Source organism: Triticum urartu, unplaced genomic scaffold (assembly GCF_056163025.1).
Source record: "Triticum urartu cultivar PI428250 unplaced genomic scaffold, HENAU_Tu73 scaffold2, whole genome shotgun sequence".
NCBI lineage: Eukaryota > Viridiplantae > Streptophyta > Magnoliopsida > Poales > Poaceae > Triticum > Triticum urartu.
The window spans coordinates 15,415,068-15,430,067 of record NW_028260368.1 but is presented as its reverse complement, the minus strand read 5'-3'; the positions used below and the strand labels follow the sequence as shown (position 1 = coordinate 15,430,067).

Genomic DNA, 15,000 nt, shown 5'->3' with positions numbered 1-15,000 from the left:
AATAGAAGTCGAAGACGCGGAATGATAGTGAATAGAGAGAAAGATTCTTCTGATTTTCTTGTTTCTATCTACTAGACGCCGTAGAGAATTGAGAATTTTCATGTCTTTCAATTCTCGTACTCGTAATTGGAAAGTTATGGAAGGAGACCCATCATTTTGCAATGAAAACAACATATAAAACTCTGGACAATTTCGAAATCAGGCCAAGCGTCTTAATACATATGCAAAAAAATTCATTATTGGCCCACCATTGATTAGAAGATTTAGCTTGTATGAATCGCTATTGGTTTGATACGAATAATGACAATCGTTTCAGTATGTTAAGGATACAGATGTATCCACAATTCATTTAGAGTTACTTAATAGTCTATTTCTTATACCATATCTCTATCCCGTGAAATTCTCGAGCCAAAAGATGGATGCATATGCTGTGTTTCATTTTGCTAAATGATATCAATTAAATGGTGTATCAATTCCATAAATTGCATATAGCAATAAATAAATCAGCAAAATTCTTTCTAATATTTTAGATAGAAGAAACATTTCTTCTATCTAAAATATTAGAAAGAATGTACCCTTCTATCCAAATCCAATTTGCATCGATAAAATAAATCCAAATTCCAGTAGTAGATGAATAATTGCAAATTTGTGTGTGTACGAGATTAGAATAACTTCAAAATAACTGACATAATTTTGTATTTTTCCTGATCAGAAAAATACATGAAAAAGAAAGGAGGTAGAAAAATTTTTGGATTTATGGTTAAAGAAGAAAAAGAAGAAAACAGGGGTTCTGTTGAATTTCAAGTATTCAGTTTCACCAATAAGATACGGAGACTTGCTTCACATTTGGAATTACACAAAAAAGATTTTTCATCGGAAAGAGGTCTACGAAGACTTTTGGGAAAACGTCGACGTTTGCTGGCTTATTTGGCAAAGAAAAATAGAGTACGTTATAAGAAATTAATCGGTCAGTTGAATATTCGGGAGCAGTAATTTAATCGTTCAAATTTTTTTCTTGTTTTATTATTTTTTTAGTAGTCTTATAGTAGTCTTAGATTTTTCATTTTGATGAGCCTCGCTTTGAGGAATTCATGGAATAATCCATTTTCATGGAATAATGAATTAAGGAAGAAAGGATATGAGTCTACCGCTTACAAGAAAAGATCTCATGATAGTCAATATGGGCCCTCAACACCCATCAATGCATGGTGTTCTTCGACTGATCGTTACTCTCGATGGTGAGGATGTTATTGATTGTGAACCCATATTAGGGTATTTACACAGAGGAATGGAAAAAATCGCGGAAAACCGAACTATTATACAATACTTACCTTATGTAACAAGGTGGGATTATTTAGCTACTATGTTTACAGAAGCAATAACAGTAAATGCACCAGAATTCTTGGAGAATATTCAAATACCACAAAGAGCCAGCTATATTAGGGTAATTATGTTAGAATTAAGCCGGATAGCTTCTCACTTGCTATGGCTTGGACCTTTTATGGCGGATCTCGGCGCACAGACTCCTTTTTTCTATATTTTTAGAGAGAGAGAATTAATATATGATCTATTTGAAGCTGCTACAGGTATGCGAATGATGCACAATTACTTTCGCATCGGAGGAGTAGCCGCCGATCTACCTTATGGATGGATCGATAAATGTTTAGATTTCTGTGATTATTTTTTACGCGGAGTTGTTGAATATCAACAACTTATTACACAGAATCCAATTTTTTTAGAGCGAGTTGAAGGAGTAGGTTTTATTAGCGGAGAAGAAGCAGTAAATTGGGGCTTATCGGGACCGATGTTACGAGCTTCTGGAATACAATGGGATCTTCGTAAAGTAGATCCTTATGAGTCTTACAACCAATTTGATTGGAAAGTCCAATGGCAAAAAGAAGGGGATTCGTTAGCTCGCTATTTAGTACGAATTGGTGAAATGAGGGAATCCATCAAAATAATTCAACAAGCTGTAGAAAAAATTCCTGGAGGACCTTATGAAAATTTAGAAGTCCGACGCTTTAAGAAAGAAAATAATTCTGAATGGAATGATTTTGAGTATAAATTTCTTGGTAAAAAACCTTCGCCCAATTTTGAATTGTCAAGACAAGAGCTTTATGTAAGAGTAGAAGCCCCAAAAGGTGAATTAGGGATTTATCTAGTAGGAGATGATAGCCTTTTCCCCTGGAGATGGAAAATCCGTCCACCCGGGTTTATTAATTTGCAAATTCTTCCTCAGCTAGTTAAAAAAATGAAATTGGCTGATATCATGACGATATTAGGTAGTATAGATATCATTATGGGGGAAGTTGATCGTTGAAATGATAATAGATAGGGTAGAGGTAGAAACTATCAATTCTTTTTCGAAATTGGAATTATTAAAAGAAGTCTATGGACTGATATCGATTCTACCCATTTTGACCCTCCTTTTGGGAATAACAATAGAGGTACTCGTAATTGTGTGGTTAGAAAGAGAAATATCTGCGTCGATACAACAACGTATTGGTCCTGAATATGCTGGCCCCCTGGGCCTGCTTCAAGCTATAGCAGATGGGACTAAGCTACTTTTTAAAGAAGATATTCTGCCATCCCGAGGAGATATTTCTTTATTTAGCATTGGACCCTCTATAGCAGTCATATCAGTTTTATTAAGTTTTTTAGTTATCCCTTTGGGATATCATTTTGTTTTAGCCGATCTTAGTATTGGTGTTTTTTTATGGATTGCCATTTCAAGTATAGCTCCTATTGGTCTTCTTATGGCAGGATATAGCTCAAATAATAAATATTCTTTTTCAGGCGGTCTACGAGCTGCTGCTCAATCCATTAGTTATGAAATACCATTAACTTTTTGTGTGCTAGCAATATCTCTACGTGTGATTCGTTAAAATAGATCTTTTTCCTATAAAATCCATTAACTATTTATATTCCTTTTCTTATTTAGTATTTGGGTTGGTAAGTTAAACTAGATAGCTATATGAGTGAAACAAAACAGCTTATAAATTTGTAGTAAAAAGAAAAAATCTCATTTCCTACGTACAAGAAAAAAGTGGAAGTAAACATAAGCAGTGTAAACTCTTTATCCCAAGGTTGATATTTTTTAATTAGTCATCATATCTTGAAGCGGCCAAGAATAAAGGATTCACGATATGGAATTCCATTACTAGAATACTCCTAGTTATTACTATAACTTAATAATCCATAAGAAGAATCCACCAAAAGTTAGTGAAGGGTTAGGAACACTAAAGTACATAAAGGATTAGTAATGGAAAATCTAAAACATTAGAGATTTTTGCCCATAAAAGGAATCATAATAAGGACTTGCAATTTGTAGAAATTATCAAGTAGTACTTTCTTCGGATTCCGATCCAGAGTATGTTCCCATTCACTTGTTAAGGAAATGGCTATCAAGAACGAATTAACCCTTTATCCATTTTTTCTTTTTAAATACCCCCTCCCTGGGGAAAGAAGAATAGTAAAAAAGATATGGAGTGCACTAGAAAAAATTTTCATTATTTCCTTCCTCTATCCATATTCATGCAGAATTGCTCATGAACTAATACCCAACTCTTTCCATTTATTAATTGAATTCCTATAACAAGTAACAAGTGTTTTATTCCAAGATTAAGTTATTACTGAACAAAGAAAAATTTTCATTATATTATAAAGGATGAGATCAATTCGGAAGCGCTTTTTCTTATTCTAGCAGACGGAATTCCTTTGGTCTAATTTAGGACTTTCAAATCTATTTTATTTTATCTAATTCTATCTACGCCCCCGGGGCTAGGAACAAAACAGTCCTTTCCTTTTTCTGATCATAGAGAAGCCGTATGAAGCTAAGGTTTCATGTACGGTTTTGAAATAGCGGTGGGAACTGTGATGTTATCACCGACTATGATTATCTAACAGTTCAAGTACAGTTGATATAGTTGAAGCACAGTCAAAATACGGTTTTTTTGGATGGAATATTTGGCGTCAGCCTATAGGTTTTCTGGTTTTTTTAATTTCTTCTTTGGCAGAATGTGAAAGATTACCCTTTGATTTACCAGAAGCGGAGGAAGAATTAGTAGCAGGTTACCAAACTGAATATTCCGGTATCAAATATGGTTTATTTTATCTTGTTTCTTACCTAAATTTATTAGTTTCTTCTTTATTTGTAACAGTTCTCTACTTGGGCGGGTGGAATTTATCTATTCCCTATATATCCTTTTTTGATTTTTTCCAAATGAATAAAGCAGTTGGAATTTTGGAAATGACAATGGGTATATTTATTACATTAACTAAAGCTTATTTATTTCTCTTCATTTCTATCACAATAAGATGGACTTTACCGAGGATGAGAATGGATCAGTTATTAAATCTTGGATGGAAATTTCTTTTACCTATTTCCCTGGGCAATCTCTTATTAACAACCTCTTCTCAACTTGTTTCACTATAAATAAGATAATACAATAATAGTAAGAATATTTTCAACACAAAAGCTCTCTCAAACAAGAGAAAGAAACATATCTTTTTCATAGATATTTAGAATGAATATGTTCCCTATGGTAACTGGGTTCATGAGTTATGGTCAACAAACAATACGTGCTACAAGGTACATAGGTCAAAGTTTCATAACTACCTTATCCCACACAAATCGTTTACCTATAACGATTCACTACCCTTATGAAAAATCAATTACACCAGAGCGTTTCCGAGGGCGAATCCACTTTGAATTTGATAAATGTATTGCTTGTGAAGTATGTGTTCGCGTATGTCCGATAGATTTACCCGTTGTGGATTGGAGATTTGAAAAGGATATTAAAAGAAAACAATTGCTTAATTATAGTATTGATTTCGGAGTTTGTATATTTTGTGGCAATTGTGTTGAGTACTGTCCAACAAGCTGTTTATCAATGACTGAAGAATATGAACTTTCTACCTATGATCGTCATGAATTGAATTACAATCAAATTGCTTTAAGTCGGTTACCAATCTCCATAATGGGAGATTACACAATTCAAACAATTAGGAATTCGTCTGAAAGTAAAATAAACAAAGAAAAATCTTCGAATTCAAGAACGATTACTGATTACTAAACTTTGATTTTGTCTTTCTGTTATAAAAATCTAATAATTCTTTATTAAACTTTAAAATTAAACTATAAAGAAAAACGAAAAACTACTGCTTATTGGAAATTATTTCTTATTTTAAATCAGACTAGATTTTCGTGATATAATATAATTTATAACTATAAGTTTATACACAAAAAAATACCCTAATCCTTTTTTCCTTCCTTGAATCCTTTAGTTTTAGTCAGTTCATGAAAAATTTTATACTATTAATTTCTTTTTATCCATAATGGATTTACCTGGACCAATACATGAGATTCTTATGCTATTTGGGGGATTTGTTCTTCTACTAGGGGGTCTAGGAGTAGTATTACTTACCAACCCCATTTATTCTGCCTTTTCGCTGGGATTAGTTCTTGTTTGTATATCCTTATTCTATTTTTTATTAAATTCCTACTTTGTAGCTGTCGCACAACTTCTTATTTATGTGGGAGCCATAAATGTCTTGATCATATTCGCTGTAATGTTCGTAAATGGCTCAGAATGGTCTAAAGATAAGAATTATTGGACTATTGGAGATGGGTTCACTTCACTCGTTTGTATAACTATTGTTTTTTCACTAATGACTACTATCCCAGATACGTCGTGGTATGGAATTCTTTGGACTACAAGATCAAACCAAATAGTAGAACAGGGTCTCATAAATAATGTTCAACAAATTGGAATTCATTTAGCAACCGATTTTTATCTTCCGTTTGAACTCATTTCCATAATTCTTCTAGTTTCTTTAATAGGTGCAATTACTATGGCTCGGCAATAAGAAAACTTAGAAAAAGTACAAATTATAAGAATTGCAAATCTAAAATAAATAACTAAAGAATCACAATTTTGATTTAGTAAAATCCATCTACTGCCAACAAATACCTCCTTTTTTTTTTTTTTTTTTTTCTTTTGTTGTGTAATTGTTCTATTGTAATTAATTGAATCGGTTCAATTCTTGCCCTCATATTGAAATGAATCGAGATTGATAAGGAGTTAGTTAATGATGTTTGAGCATGTACTTTTTTTGAGTGTCTATTTATTTTCGATTGGTATCTATGGATTGATCACAAGCCGAAACATGGTTAGAGCTCTAATATGTCTTGAACTTATACTGAATTCAATTAATCTAAATCTCGTAACATTTTCTGATCTATTTGATAGTCGCCAATTAAAAGGAGATATTTTCGCAATTTTTGTTATAGCCCTTGCAGCTGCTGAAGCCGCTATTGGACTATCCATTCTTTCTTCCATCCATCGTAATAGGAAATCCACTCGTATCAATCAATCTAATTTATTGAATAATTAGACTTTTGAATAATTAGACATAGAATCCTCTAAACAAAGGCGCACATATTAAAATAAATAGAAATCAATACTATTTTCTTAGTATTATTTGAGAATATCCATTTTTTTTAGTAGATTATTGCATAGTATTCTTTTTCACTTAAATGAATTTTTGTATTTGTAATTCATTGATATTGCAATTTGAATATTGCAATAATTTATATTGAAAAGACGATAGCCAATTTATTGGCTAATTCGAATTCGTCTGTACAATTCGTAAAATTCTTTCTTATTTCTTATTTATTGTTGAAATCCAAAATTAAAGTCTCTTGGCTCTCTTCACGCTTTCTCACAAACAGATTAAAAAATAGATTTTTTTTTTTGAAGTTTGGATAAACCATTGCTTCGTCTGGTGTCTACAATACATATGACTCATTATAGTACTAATTTCATTTTTACCAGATCGAAAAATTTTATGTTGAAAAGAAAAATTTATAGATCCAATGTCACATTCCGTAAAAATTTACGATACATGTATAGGATGCACTCAATGTGTACGAGCTTGTCCAACAGATGTATTAGAAATGATACCCTGGGATGGATGTAAAGCCAAGCAAATTGCTTCCGCGCCGAGAACCGAAGATTGTGTGGGTTGTAAGAGATGTGAATCTGCCTGCCCGACAGATTTTTTAAGTGTCCGCGTTTATTTAGGGCCTGAAACAACACGTAGCATGGCTCTATCTTATTGATACGTTACAAAAAACTTCACTCGAATCGTCTGATTCCTCTTTACCGAAGAAGCCTGTGCTCGAAATAATCGAGCACGGGCTTTTCTGGTCAAAACGTATCTTGTCTTTATCACTTTATCATGAGTTATTTTCCTTGGTTAACAATACTTGTTGTTTTGCCGATATTTGCAGGTTCATTAATTTTCTTTTTACCTCATAAGGGAAACAAAGTCGTTAGGTGGTATACTATATCTATTTGTTTATTAGAATTCCTTCTAATGACTTATGCGTTCTGTTATCATTTCCAACTGGAGGATCCCTTAATCCAATTAAAGGAGGATTATAAATGGATAGATGTCTTCGATTTCCACTGGAGATTGGGAATCGATGGACTTTCATTAGGATCTATTTTATTGACAGGATTTATCACTACTTTAGCTACTTTAGCAGCTTGGCCAATTACACGGAATTCGCGATTATTCTATTTCCTGATGCTCGCAATGTATAGTGGTCAAATAGGATTATTTTCTTCGCGAGACCTTTTACTTTTTTTTATCATGTGGGAGTTAGAATTAATTCCTGTTTACTTACTTTTATCCATGTGGGGGGGGAAGAGGCGTCTATATTCAGCTACAAAGTTTATTTTGTATACTGCAGGCGGTTCCATTTTTTTCTTAATCGGAGTTCTGGGTATGGGCTTATATGGTTCCAACGAACCAGGATTAGATTTGGAAAGATTAATTAATCAATCATACCCTGCAACCTTGGAAATACTTTTATATTTTGGCTTCCTTATTGCTTCCTTATTGCTTATGCTGTCAAATTGCCGATTATACCCCTACATACGTGGTTACCAGATACCCATGGGGAAGCACATTATAGTACATGTATGCTTTTAGCGGGAATATTATTAAAGATGGGAGCATATGGATTGATTCGGATCAACATGGAATTGTTACCTCATGCTCATTATCTATTTTCGCCCTGGTTAGTAATAATAGGAGCGATCCAAATAATCTATGCAGCTTCAACTTCTCTTGGTCAACGAAATTTCAAAAAAAGAATAGCTTATTCCTCTGTATCTCACATGGGTTTCATAATTATAGGAATTGGTTCCATAACCAACATTGGACTCAATGGAGCTATTTTACAAATATTATCCCATGGATTTATTGGTGCTACACTTTTTTTCTTGGCAGGAACCGCTTCTGATAGAATGCGTCTTGTTTATCTCGAAGAACTGGGGGGAATATCTATCCCAATGCCTAAAATTTTTACCATGTTTAGTAGCTTTTCAATGGCTTCTCTTGCCTTACCAGGAATGAGTGGTTTTGTCGCAGAATTAGTAGTATTTTTTGGACTAATTACTAGTCCAAAATTTCTGTTAATGCCAAAAACACTAATTACTTTTGTAATGGCAATTGGAATGATATTAACTCCTATTTATTTATTATCTATGTTACGCCAGATGTTCTATGGATACAAGCTATTTAATGTTCCAAACGCAAATTTTGTGGATTCTGGACCACGAGAACTCTTTATTTTAATCTGTATCTTTTTACCAGTAATAGGAATTGGTATTTATCCAGATTTTGTTCTCTCCCTATCCGTTGACAGGGTAGAGGCTCTCTTATCCAATTATTATCCTAAATAGGTTTGCTTTTTTTTACTCGTCTGCTCTATTAATGCAGAAATAAGTAAAAAAGTATATAATGCAGAAATAAGTAAAAAAGTATAATTAGATCTATCTCGAATTTTTGAGAACCCTTTGATAAGGCGTTCAAGGGGTTCTCAAATAAAACATAAAAGTAAAAACCTTCATTTCATGAAGGTTTTATTTTATGTAATCATTTAGGTGTTAATGTAAACGAACCATAACTATGTAAGCCTATTCCTAATAGATTTATACCAAAATAACAAATCCAAATTATAAGAAATCCTATCAAAGCTATAAGTGCAGAATTCGTACCCTTCCAATTTGGATTTGTTCTACTATGTAAATAAATTGCGAATATGGTCCAAGTAATAAATGCCCAAGTTTCCTTAGGATCCCAATTCCAATAGGATCCCCAGGCCTCATTAGCCCATACTGCTCCACAAAGAATACCTACGGTTAAAAGGGTAAATCCTAGGCTAATGACACGATAACTCCAAGAATCCAAACGCTCCGTTAATTGATATTTGTAATAATTTGGAAATGAAGGGACAGAGGTTCTTTTTAAAGCACTTCTTTTTGCATAAAAATATTTAATATCACTAAAGAAAAATGTTTTATTTAAAACATTTTTTTTCTTTTTAGAAAAGAAATGGAAATTATTTCGAAATCTAATGATTAGAATAGCGGCAGATAATAAGGATCCGCACAAAAGAGTTGCATAGCTTAATAACATCATACTGACATGCATCATTAACCACTGAGATTGTAGAGCAGGTACTAGTATCGTGGATTGATGCATTTCAGTTAAAAGACCCGATGTGGCAAAGCCTTGCGTTAAAATAGTACTTGGCGTAGTTATTGTGCTTAAATCATTTTTAGAGTTCTGTATTTTAGGAATGGTATGAAGAATATACAGGGCCCATGAAAGGAAGATCAATGACTCATATAAATTACTTAATGGAAAATGTCCCGAGGAAGCCCAACGAGAAACTAAGAATCCTGTTATAGAGAAAAAAGTAACTATCATTCCTTTTTCTGACGAATCGCGTAATCCTCCAAGTTCACGAACTAATAAGGTTATAAAATGAATCGTAATCACAATTGAAATCGTTGAGAAAGAGATATGAGTTAGTATATGTTCTAAAGTTGCAAATAGCATAAGGGGAAGGTCCCATTACAAAATTGTAAATTTCGAATTGATTTCTAATCTATTGTATTCTTTTTCAAGAATGCCGCCACTCGGATTCGAACCGAGATGCTTGAGCACTGCTTCCTAAGAGCAGCGTGTCTACCAATTTCACCATGGCGGCTAACTTCAAATAATAGGTAACTTAAAAGAATAATAGCTATTATCTTGGGAATCGTCGATATTGGGAAAGTCCATAAAATTTAGGAACATTAGAGTTTTCATTAAAATAGACTTCGTTTGGTAGTATCGTTTCCATTTTTTTTTTTTACAATAAACTCTTGCTTTGCCCAATAGAAACACAAACACTGCTTGAAAGAGTTGGAACTTCTTTTTTCTAACTTGCAATTATAGAACTAATTTTTTCTAATTAATTTCCCCTTTACATTTTGAAAATTCTTTCAATACAATGAAAAAAATCCAAAAGGGTTTCTATTTAATGATGAAATTAAAATAAAATGGATAAATAGAAAAGGCTTTTTGGATTTTTTAAAAATTTCTAGAATGAAAGTCTTTATGCTCTTATTAATAAGATTTACTAACCTTATGATTTTGGAGAAGATAGGTGGAAGTTGTAAGTCCTATTGTAAGAATACTCCACTTTTCATAATTTTCCTAATAGAATATGAGGATTCTATTAGGAAAATTATGAAAAGTTCATTGATAGGAAAAGAATACTTAGCACACAGTATACCAAACAAAACTTTTTTTTTCTTGTATATATAAGATAAGAGGGGTTTTTTGTTCTAAGAATATTGTACCGAGTAATTCGACACATAAAAGTACATTCAAAGAAGAATCCAAATTATTAAATAATTGGAATTCTTTTTTGATAAGTCAATTCATATTATTCCAAAATCTTATTATTTGTTTGTTGCCCAGAAAAACCCTTTGGTTTTGGATGCTCATTACCGCTCGAAAATGATCTTGATTTTACTAAAGAATAAGATTGTACTATGGAAAAATAAGTCTTTTTCTTCCAAATATTTTTACGAATACGCTTTTTTGACATTGAAGTACGTTTTTTTGGAACTGCCATTCAAAAAGGAAATTACTTTTTTCTAGTTGTATGTGAAAGACATCTATTGCTGCAAATCAATCCTTCTTTCTTCTTTTTATTAGTATTTATACTTAGATACTGAAAGATACTTAAATTTTGAATTATTTTTTACTTCATTTTGTCTAATGCGGATAAGACAACAAGAATTTTTTAACATTTTTTCTTTATATATTTTATACTTTTTTTTTAATAATATAGAATATATAGAAGGGTTTCTCATTTAAATCTATTTATATCTATTTATATATCAAGTATACTCCATATATAGATATATGGTATGGAAGCCTATCCCCCATATAAGATAAGACGGGGGGATAAAAAGAAGGGAAAATGAAAATAGTTAATTAAGTTCAGAATGGTATTCCATAAAGGAAAGGAATTCCAATCAAAACAAAAAATACTGAGTCTCTTAAACAAGACATTCTAAAACTTAGGTAATTTATAGTCATTAGAATTTTAGTTCTATATGAAGTAAGGACTATTCGATAATTTCTTATAAACATAGGTTTTCATTGGAATTCACTCAATCAGTTAATTATGGAACAAGAGAGCTGTTTCATCTTTGTTTTAAAGAAATATAAAAATGAATTATGAATAGAAAGTAAAATGATTCCACTTTTTTTTTTTTATTTTTATAAATATCTTTATTTAGTTAATAAAATAACTTCGTTACCTAGTTATTTTATTAACTTTTTTAATTTAACCAACTAAACCCATTCTTAATTTTTAATTATTTCAATGAGATAAATTTTGGAAAAATTAAGAATTTCAGTATTTTTTCTTATTCTTTTTATTTATTCTTTCAGAAAGAGATAAGAATTGGTTTGGTGAATCGGAAACAATTTTATAGAAAAATTGAAGTAAAAATTGAAGTAAAAATTGCAATTTCTTTTCTTATGGAACATACATATCAATATGCATGGGTAATCCCTCTTCTCCCACTTCCAGTTATTATGTCAATGGGATTTGGCCTTATTCTTATTCCGACAGCAACAAAAAATCTTCGTCGCATATGGGCTTTTCCTAGTGTTTTACTCTTAAGTATAGCTATGGTATTCTCAGTTCAACTGTCTATTCAACAAATAAATGGAAGTTCGATCTATCAATATCTATGGTCTTGGACCGTCAATAATGATTTTTCTTTAGAATTTGGATACTTGATTGACCCACTTACTTCTATTATGTTAATACTAATTACTACTGTAGGAATCCTGGTTCTTATTTATAGTGATGGTTATATGTCTCACGATGAAGGATATTTGAGATTTTTTGTTTATATAAGTTTTTTCAATACTTCCATGTTGGGATTGGTTACTAGCTCCAATTTGATACAAATTTATTTTTTTTGGAACTCGTGGGAATGTGTTCTTATTTATTGATAGGCTTTTGGTTTACACGACCAATCGCAGCGAGTGCTTGTCAAAAAGCTTTTGTAACTAATCGTGTAGGGGATTTTGGTCTATTATTAGGAATTTTAGGTTTTTTTTGGATAACAGGTAGTTTAGAGTTTAGGGATTTGTTCAAAATAGCTAATAACTGGATTCCTAATAATGGAATTAACTCTTTACTTACTACTTTGTGTGCTTTTTTATTATTCCTTGGTGCAGTTGCGAAATCCGCACAATTCCCTCTTCACGTATGGTTACCCGATGCTATGGAAGGGCCCACTCCTATTTCGGCTCTTATACACGCAGCAACTATGGTTGCTGCGGGAATTTTTCTTCTAGCTCGACTTCTTCCTCTTTTCATATCTTTACCTTTGATAATGAGTTTTATTTCTTTAGTAGGTACAATAACACTATTCTTAGGAGCTACTTTAGCTCTTGCTCAGAGAGATATTAAAAGAAGCTTAGCCTATTCTACAATGTCTCAATTGGGTTATATGATGTTAGCTCTAGGTATAGGTTCTTATCAAGCTGCTTTATTCCATTTGATCACTCATGCTTATTCAAAAGCTTTATTGTTCTTGGGATCCGGATCCGTTATTCATTCAATGGAACCTCTTGTTGGATATTCACCAGATAAAAGTCAAAATATGGTTCTTATGGGCGGTTTAAGAAAATACATTCCAATCACAAGAACTACTTTTTTATGGGGTACACTTTCTCTTTGTGGTATTCCACCTCTTGCTTGCTTCTGGTCCAAAGATGAAATCCTTAGTAATAGTTGGTTGTATTCGCCCTTTTTTGGAATAATAGCCTCCTTTACTGCAGGATTAACTGCCTTTTATATGTTTCGGATATATTTACTTACATTTGATGGGTATTTGCGTGTTCATTTTCAAAATTACAGTAGCACTAAAGAGAGTTCCTTGTATTCAATATCCTTATGGGGAAAAAGGATACCCAAAGGAGTGAATAGGGATTTCGTTTTATCAACAACGAAGAGTGGAGTTTCTTTTTTTTCACAAAATATACCAAAAATTCAAGGTAATACAAGAAATAGGATAGGATCCTTTACTACGTCTTTTGGGGCTAAAAAAACTTTTGCCTATCCGCATGAAACGGGAAATACTATGTTATTTCCTCTTCTTATATTACTACTTTTCACTTTGTTCATTGGATTCATAGGAATCTCTTTTGATAATGGAGGAATTGGTAATGGAATAGCAGAGTTAACCATATTATCAAAGTGGTTAACTCCCTCAATAAACTTTACCCAGGAAAGTTCTAATTCTTTTGTAAATTCATATGAATTTATTACTAATGCAATTTCTTCTGTAAGTCTAGCTATCTTTGGTTTATTCATAGCATATATCTTCTATGGATCCGCTTATTCTTTTTTTCAGAATTTGGATTTAATAAACTCTTTTTACAAAGGAAATCCTAAAAAAGAATTTTTAGATCAAGTAAAAAAAAATATATACAGTTGGTCATATAATCGTGGTTATATAGATATTTTCTATACTAGGGTCTTTACCCTCGGTATAAGAGGGTTAACCGAACTCACGGAGTTTTTTGATAAGGGTGTTATTGATGGAATTACCAATGGAGTGGGTCTTGCTAGTTTTTGTATAGGAGAGGAAATTAAATATTGTAGGGGGAGGTCGAATCTCGTCTTATTTATTCTTTTTTTTATGTTATGTATCTGTGTTTTTATTCTTTTTTCTTTCTTAAGTTAAGGAATTTACAACAAGTCTCTTGCAAAAATAACTATCCTATCCCCTTTCTACAATCTCTCTATATCCTTGTTACATAAGGTAAGTATTGTATAATAGTTCGGTTTTCCGCGATTTTTTCCATTCCTCTGTGTAAATACCCTAATATGGGTTCACAATCAATAACATCCTCACCATCGAGAGTAACGATCAGTCGAAGAACACCATGCATTGATGGGTGTTGAGGGCCCATATTGACTATCATGAGATCTTTTCTTGTAAGCGGTAGACTCATATCCTTTCTTCCTTAATTCATTATTCCATGAAAATGGATTATTCCATGAATTCCTCAAAGCGAGGCTCATCAAAATGAAAAATCTAAGACTACTATAAGACTACTAAAAAAATAATAAAACAAGAAAAAAATTTGAACGATTAAATTACTGCTCCCGAATATTCAACTGACCGATTAATTTCTTATAACGTACTCTATTTTTCTTTGCCAAATAAGCCAGCAAACGTCGACGTTTTCCCAAAAGTCTTCGTAGACCTCTTTCCGATGAAAAATCTTTTTTGTGTAATTCCAAATGTGAAGCAAGTCTCCGTATCTTATTGGTGAAACTGAATACTTGAAATTCAACAGAACCCCTGTTTTCTTCTTTTTCTTCTTTAACCATAAATCCAAAAATTTTTCTACCTCCTTTCTTTTTCATGTATTTTTCTGATCAGGAAAAATACAAAATTATGTCAGTTATTTTGAAGTTATTCTAATCTCGTACACACACAAATTTGCAATTATTCATCTACTACTGGAATTTGGATTTATTTTATCGATGCAAATTGGATTTGGATAGAAGGGTACATTCTTTCTAATATTTTAGATAGAAGAAATGTTTCT

General features: G+C 32.2%; 1 non-coding gene across 1 annotated transcript; it reads right to left on the bottom strand.

Moving 5' to 3' along the window:
- Positions 1-9,989: 9,989 nt before the first annotated feature.
- Positions 9,990-10,069, bottom strand: TRNAL-UAG (transfer RNA leucine (anticodon UAG)). The gene has a single exon. It is a non-coding gene; the product is annotated as a tRNA-Leu (tRNA).
- Positions 10,070-15,000: the final 4,931 nt, after the last annotated feature.